Source organism: Cygnus olor, chromosome 7, assembly GCF_009769625.2.
Source record: "Cygnus olor isolate bCygOlo1 chromosome 7, bCygOlo1.pri.v2, whole genome shotgun sequence".
Taxonomy (NCBI): domain Eukaryota; kingdom Metazoa; phylum Chordata; class Aves; order Anseriformes; family Anatidae; genus Cygnus; species Cygnus olor.
Genome location: NC_049175.1, coordinates 7,531,812 through 7,540,098, shown reverse-complemented (window position 1 = coordinate 7,540,098; position 8,287 = coordinate 7,531,812). Strand labels below are relative to the sequence as shown.

Here is an 8,287-nt window from a genome sequence, read left to right as displayed (position 1 = left end):
AACCTTTTTCTCATTCCTTAATTTTTTAAGCTTACACAAACAGCAGTATTGATTGAGAGTCAGTATGAAAAACATTTCTGACTGCTTTCAGGGAAGTTGTAACCAACCCTTGCCAACGAGATTTTATGTGGGAGACCATTTTTAATATCCACTTTCATTTGGGCTACTAGAATACATACGCAGTCATGAAGCACAGAAATTCACATTTAAAAAAGGCCTAATTAGGCCTTCTGATGCTATCTGTAACTTGAAGAATAAGTAGAATTAGTGGAAATGCTTTTTAATTTTATCAGGCTTAAGTCAACCCTTAGATATGCTGTAGAGCAGAAAGAGAGAGCTGCAGCTCAGGTTAAACTGTCTCTGCAAGCAATCTAACGCAGGCATGTCCTGAAAAAAAGCTCATGGTGTGCCTCTTAGTCCATCGCTGTCTGGTGCTTACATTTATGGAGTTGTATGTGATTTTCTTATATTACAGTTTATCCTGGAGATAGCTACCTCCTACATTAGTAATGGGAAACATTATGATAGTGCAGTTACAATGCACATTACATTATATAAGTTTACATGTGTTTCTTCCTCCCCGCAAAGAATCTGCTCTCAGTAACACCATCCAGCTTCAGCATTTTATTTTGTTAGGAATAATTAGATTCAGCCACTAAGAATGTGACTATGACATATATGTAAAAAAATAAAAAAAAAATTTGCTCAAGGGAACTTTTGCAAAGCGTGCTTTATCCACAAAGTAAAAACAAAGCCATTATTCATTTTCCTCGGTATTTAGTGTTTACTGTAACTACCAGATGTGTACAAGAAGACAGTTCAGACAGCCACAAAAATCTGACACTACATAATTGGATAGCACAAGTGCTCCTACATAAAGTTTCATAAAGGACATTTCTTGAATAGACTGTGGGACACTTAAGAGGCATGGTTACAATTACTGTATGTTTTCCATTGACTAGAAGAACAGAACACCTGTACCCTGCCACAAAGTGCCATGCCTGAAGGTTCACACAGAAAGCAACCAAACACCTAATGTAAAAGCCCTTCCTTCAAAAGCCCTAGTACTTTAAAATGTACTATCCATGCCCAAATGTGCACTTTGGACTGGTATAATTGATTTTTAACATTTTTTTTCAGATGCCTAAAGTTAATCGCATGCATAGACATTTACACAACCCCTCAGGATATATAACTGAAATGAGAGAGTTAAAAGTACATTAGGTCTGTACTAAAAGTTACTGGATTTTGCTGATATTTTTCCAGTTTAGTATTTGCTCCTAACTCCATGCAACTGTACATTAATAAGTCTCCTAAGTTCGACACTTTGTAAAGCCAAGGTTAATACTGATAGATAACTTGTGCCGCAAACTGTGATTTGATGTAGAAAGCAGTAAGCACTTTGATAAAACCAACTCTTACAAAGAGGAGAAAGGACAGTACTGCAACAATGCAAAGCTAGAATCAGAAGTTGAAGATTCTATTTTTGTGTTTTTTCCCCATCTTTTATGGGTGACCTTGGGCAAATCACTTAATCATCTCGTATATCAGTATTGCTAGCTGTAAAATAGGGATAATATCCTCTTCATCATCATGAGGCTACTCTCTAGCTTTTGCAGTTCATTCCAAGATTCACAACTGGAAATAGTACTTCTTTTTTCAACTGTTCACATTTTCATCTTTCACTACATGGTTATCAAAAAGTCTGAAGAATTCATTGTGAAATAATTACAGATGAAAGCCAGAGACTGTACTGAAGTGTATAAGGGATGCATAGTAATTCATTTTCTCAGCAGGAGGTACTCAACAGAAATAATTTAAAGACACACTCACCAAGTTGACTTCAGTTACCACTTACAGGTATATTTTACTTTGTTACAAGAGTAAAGTAGAATCAGCACTTTAATGGTAAAACATAACTAATAAAAATATGTATTATGCAATTGAATACATTCTTTGAAGAGCCCTATGTATAATAATGTATTACCTTGAGGAAGCTGTATATTACAAATCACCGAATCAAGTTTTTCCTCTGCTGTACGTAAGTTAAAAGAAAAACTATCCGTGGAGAAGGCACTGAAACAGACCTATGGGGAGACGCACCTAATTTACCACGTACAATCTTAAGTGAGAGATCCTTTAAAGAGGGCTGATGCTTCATGGGTAAGGTTTCTGCTCTATTAATGGGCAAAAATTATCAGTGGGAGAAGGAAGTTATTGAAGGAAAGAATAAAATTATATTATTAAGAACTCTAAGCAGCAATTCCATTGTCTGGAGAGTGTGGCTATCATTACAAAGCTCTGGATTCCAATGTATCTGCCCAGTGCTGGGCTGTGATTTTGAGAAAATCAGATCTCCATCAGACTTTGAGTATTATTAAAATATATATTAGACTGGTCATAGTTGTAAACACATAACTGAAGAATAGCCAAAGAATACAATATAACTCAACATTTCAGGTTATACCTCTCCCTGTATTTGTTTATATTAGACATACTATGAAAGTCCACTTAAAAATGAAGAAAAATAAGAAGCAGGTCTAAAAACAAACCAGGATTCTTCTCTTTTTAAACCACAGGTTTCAGATCTGAATCTAGAAACTCCTTCCCAACACCACTACTCACCATCATCCTGTTGCACTGGGTGCAGAGAGTCTGCTCAACTCAGTCCTCATCTCCTAGAGATTCTTCTCATTTTGCCCAGTCCCAGCAGAGACCAGTCATCTCTTTGCTAGCTACTCCAGAGGGCAGGCCTTCACTTACCCTCTCCAAGGGCCTGACATGAAATAGCTGTTTCTCACCTCACCTCTCTTTGTTACCCTGACCTCTGGAGACCCTGTAAGCCCAGATCTCTGCTCCTTTTACCAGGCAGATCCTATGGCCAAGATCCTCATCCATCACCCCAAGGATGGTCCTGGAGCAGCCCAGCCTTCAAGCCCTCCGGGGTCTTGCCTCCCAGAAGTGTCACCATCTTCTAGTTCTCCCTAGTTCACACTTAGAGTACCTCTTTCCAAGCAGTTCCCAATGTTCTCAGACAGCAATGCCAGCATTAATTAAATACAGCCCCCTCCTGGCTTTTAAAGGAAGCATGGATGCTTCCACCTTAGCATGTAAACAGATGGAATCCAGGTTTATAATAATCCCTCAACTATTATTTAAAAATATGAATCCTTTTGATGCTGCTGTCCTCAGCTGAAGTCTCTGAGTAACAGAAGCACATGTCAGAACCCTTTAAGTGTATTGATACATCTTATTCGAAGTGCTGTTTTCCAGATGCACTAATTAAAACTCACTTTCTGCTGCTGTTCAGCGAAGTAAGAAGAGTGATTAATCTTATGAAGGACGGAGTTGAGGTAGTAGCATCAGGCAGCTCAGTGGTAGGTCACAATCACTGGATAGATTCCTTCTGAAAATCATTTCTCATCTGAAAAAGAAAAAAAGAAAAAAAAACTAACACACCAATCTTTCAGGTCCTGGATCATTGTGTTCAATCAGATAAGAAATGGATCATGCAGTTTTGACAGTAAAAGCACACTTTGCACACTGCAGGGGTCATTTATTTCATCTGAAGGAATTAAAAACATGAAAGCTCCATGAAACATCCCGTGAAACTCCATTTCAATAAATCACACCCATTTTAATTCCTGATTTACCCCATTGTTACTTAAGAGGATGGCCAAGAACAAAGGAAGCAAAAAAGAAAACATAATTCACAATTTATCAAAATAAAGTGGCTGTAAATTAGAAGAGAATCCTGAAGTGTCATGAAGCACAATACCTTTGTACAAAACATGTTTCTCCTCTTTCCTATTGTAGGCCACTATCACCGAAAGGAACACGACAGTTACCATCTGGCATCAGATTTCCCCTTGCTTCTTTCACTGACTCAAACCTCCTCGAGTTTTCTCATGTGTAGGACCCAAACCATAGTGATTTCAGAGAAGGGGCTAAGGAGGCCACAGCATGGGTTAGAGAGCTGTATCTGCCAGCTTCCTCTCATTATGCTGCCTCCTGAAATGGAAAGAATCCCCATCACAGCCAAACATGCTCCATTTTTACTGGGTCACAGCACAAAGGCAATTGCTTATGAGATCAGGTCATGAACATGGCAATAGTTTGAGATGCCTGAATTCCAGATTTTAAAAATGAAATTACCGCAGGAGTTTTCAAAACAATGCAGCTGCCTGTCCAGCAGCATTGGAAACTATTTCTGGGAAACATAGGATTTGGGTTTTAGGTAACATCAGTGCATTTCTTTTGCTAAAAGGTGGCCAGGGCCACATGGCCTTACCAGCAAAGCCATGCAGGTAGGAACAGTCCTTACACTAATAAGGACTTACTATATAATACTTCAGCCTCATGAGGTAGATCCTGATAGAAGCTGGGTTCCAGAGAAATGTAATTTCTTACCCACTTTTTAAGGAGGATTCTCCGAGAATTGAAGCACTTCACAGATATCTCAAATGAGCTCTAAATTTGCCAATTAACAATGTTAAAACAAAAGAAAACAAAAAGTCCCATGGCAGTAAAGCAACATCCCCTATTGAGCACTTTGTGTCTTAATGATTAGTTTCCTACTTGCTTAAGATTTTCACAATAGTAGTATCTCATCCCCAGTTTTAGACCTCTTAGGAGTGAAGAGATATCTGAAAAAGGATCCTGCTTGTGCAAGGAGCATTTAGTGGAACTTCAGCAACTGAAATACTTTGGCTAAGTATTAATGTAACAGTCTCAGCTATTATATATTCAGTGCAAATTACACTCAAAGTATCGGTTGATTTGACAAGTCAAGAGGACACCATGAGGTTTCTGTTTCAACATAAAACTAACTCGTAGGCACTTGTCTTCCCTTGCTTCCTCCCTCCAAGAGCTAGTGGCTTGGTTCTACCTAAGAAACACTGGCTCCAGCAGAATCACTTGACTTCATTTATAATTTGACTGTTCTTATTTTACTTAATCTCAATTTGCAAGATCTCTTAAAAAAAATAAATCACACAGCACATATTTCATTGCAACATTCACTCTGCAATGGAAACTGGAACACTAACACAGGGTTTTCTGGCAAGTTGTACAATAACCTAACCTTTGAATTGCCTTTCTTAGAAGACTTTGTGGCATGTCATTGTCATTTTAAACTGTTCTGAATTAATTCAGTTTGATTTATCTTACTACTTAAAAACCAGCACGCAGCACATTCATTAGGGATCACACTGGCCTGTGGCAGCCAGCACACTCCCTCACCCTGCCCTTCTAATCTAGCCATAAGCCTCTGTAACTCTTCCAAAAGTATTACAACACATCTTGGCCATCCGTAAATTGTGTGAGCAACTCTACCTCTCATTGTTGGATAAGCCAAAGGCTTTAATACATCAAGTGTCTGAGCTTCTTACAACCGGAGATCATGAATCCATAGATGCAGTAACAATGTGAACCACAGGAGTTAAAAGCTACTGCTAGTATAGCCCTATGCCACAGACATAGCTGGAAATTCGGAAAAAATGCAAGAATGGTTAAGAAGATTGGCAACATGGAATCTGAGGACCAAAGTCATTCCAGGTCCTTAGGAATCTGTGAATCCACATTTACTGCAGCAGTGATGTGTTTAGGCCTGTTATCCCTAAGTGCTTTGAGTTCAGTTCCTCCTTTACTGCCAGTACGACTGAAAGCACTAAGAAAGGAATGGACGAATGTGCAAATGAAAACTGAGATGACTTTGGTTACATCATTACTAAATAGCTAAGTCCTCCTCTGAAGCTGTTCTGTCACTGTATTCTGTTGGAGAATTTGCGTACAGACTCCTATGGACGCTGAGTAGCAAATATCTAGTTTTGCACAGAAATCTCTTGTGTAGATTTATGTAGCTGGCAAAGCAGATTGCTAGCATAAATGTACTAAAGGAAAACCGTTGTGTTCAGGTTTAAATCTACTTTGTTCTATTTCATTTTTAATATGCACACTACTCCAACAATAGTTTACTCTGGTGTACCTGCTGAGGCACTGGTGTTAAACAAATATACTTTATGCTTGAAGAGCCAGGAAAATTTCTCTGGGATGTTGAAAGGTGGGACACTGGGATGCTACCCTTTGAAACACCCATACACCTGCAGTCATTCCCAGTGGGTCGACCCACTGGACTTCCACTTCCCAGGAGTGGAAGGAGTGTGGTCGTTCCACTCCTCCTTACCACACACTTACTGCTTTGATGCAGTGAATGTACCAGTGACAGAGCAAAATATTTGTTAATTCTGGTTTGTTGAAGTAGGTGAGATGGACAGTCTCTTCATTTGGACCATCCAGGGGTCATAAATCTGTTTTTAAATACTTCTTTTAAAAGGTTCTGGGAATGTATGTTTTAATGCTCTCCAAATTCTTTAGTTTTCAAGGAAAAGTGGTGCTTGAGTTAAGCCATTATTTGGAAGAGCCAACTGGCTCGGCTTTCTCAGCTAAGTTTACCCTAGTCTTCAGAGGCCACAATTCAAATTGTTTCAATAAACCGATAGGATCAGCTGAACAAATCATCAGATCAAGGCACCAGGTAACCAAGCTGAACAAGACTGATACTCAGCTGGCACTACTTTGTGGTAAGCACTGATGATAATCAGCACTGAGTGAGAGTATGGCATGAAGTCTCTCTGCAACCCTGACAACGCAATTTACCGCAGTACCCAAGTTTATCTTTCAATGGGCAAAGCATTTACTCTGGGAGTGCTGCAAAATTTTGAAGGCTTTGTGTAAAGGGTCCAAACTGTGAGCTTTTTTCCATACCAAAACAGAGGACTGAAGTTTGTGTTTTAAGAAAATTGCAATGATGGATTAATCAGCCCGCAACTGAAAGTTGCGGAGAGGTATCAAGTGAAACAGACAGGAAGACATTCACAATACCCCTCCCTTCAGAGAGCATGCAATTACACCTGAGTATTTACAGATGAACAGTGAGCTAGAATTAAGAGGCCAACATTTACTTAGATAAACTGAAAAAAGACCAAATTTAAACTTGAAGAGAATTCAAGCTCTTCTTCTGTCTAAAATCGGACCACAAGATTTGTAGATACTGTGTAGGCATTTTGAGGCTGGACTGGCCCCAAGCATGAAAGCAGCCTGGGTTATGAGTCAAGCTGCGCTGCTGGAGTCCATCCCGCTGACGGCCCATCTTGAATTACCTCCTGCCCTAACTCTGCTTTGACCCTGTGCTGGGCACATTATGCTAATAATGCAGCTCAGAGAAATGACAGGAACAGTCCAAGACGGTTACCATATTGACAGCCTTCTTTTTTATTTTTGAGCAAAATTCAAAAAAAAAAACACCTCATTTTGAGCAAAGATGAGTTGCAATGAGTTTGCCCTTCTATGTTGGCAACACTAGGAACTTTGCAAAAGTGGTAAAAGACTGAAAATGGGAACAACAGATCTCTGTCTTACAAGGTAGAACCACACTAAAAAGATGATTCTCAACTGAGCTATGCTTGGTACATTTCCCTAAGATCTTCCGTAAAGTTTCTGCTAAGTAAAATAACTGTGAAGACCCAAAATACTAGATTCCTTTGGCAGATTTTTTGCCAATGTCAATATTTAAGCTATAATCCCATGTCAATCAGACTGTTACTGGACGTACCTATAGTGTTCACTTTAATGGAGTTCCTCCAGGCTTTTATTAGAGGCGAAGTGAAAACTGGGGGTTGTTTTGCAAATTGATTTTATTCACTAGTGACAGAAGGAACAGACCACTGAATCTCCAGCCCCCTTACACAGTGTGTGCAAAGGACAGTGGTAAGCAATAAACGCAGTCACAAATGTAAAGGCTTCATTTACTGGAGCTAATGGAGTGCAAATGCACCCTAGATCTGTGTTCTTCTAAAAGTGAGCTCTTCTGTTGCAACAGCCACATCAAAGTCACCACAGAGAAATAACACCTACACAGTGCAAATCAGACTAAAGGTAATATTTTGTTATCGGTTGCAATCAAAGTAACAAAAGCTCTCAGAAAGCCACACTCATCACTCGCTCACCACTACTTCTGCACTCAGAACTGTAACCCCTTCAGTGGCCGAGGGAAAGAGATCAGATTTCAAAAGCATTATCCCAGGAGAACGCACATCCGTACTTTGTGCTGCAATGTATTACTTTACTCGCTATTTCCCTAACAGCGTCACTGGCGAGGAACCCCTCGGTAGCGGAGGAGGCCAGCCTTGCTGAGGGCAATCACTCTTTTACTTCTCCATCTGCAGTGGTTGTACCTTCAGTTCACACTCAATGCAACTAAATTGGGCAAACAGCTTATCAAAATGCC

At 39.6% G+C, this 8,287-nt stretch overlaps 1 long non-coding RNA gene across 2 annotated transcripts in view; it reads right to left on the bottom strand.

Annotated features, from left to right (window-relative positions):
• The window catches only part of LOC121072975, a 59,351-nt gene that overhangs the window by 48,912 nt on the left and 2,152 nt on the right, over window positions 1–8,287 (bottom strand). For both annotated transcript variants that reach the window (XR_005821449.1, XR_005821448.1), the window contains exon 2: window positions 3,294–3,424. This is a non-coding gene — a long non-coding RNA (uncharacterized LOC121072975). The remainder of the gene's footprint in view (window positions 1–3,293; window positions 3,425–8,287) is intronic.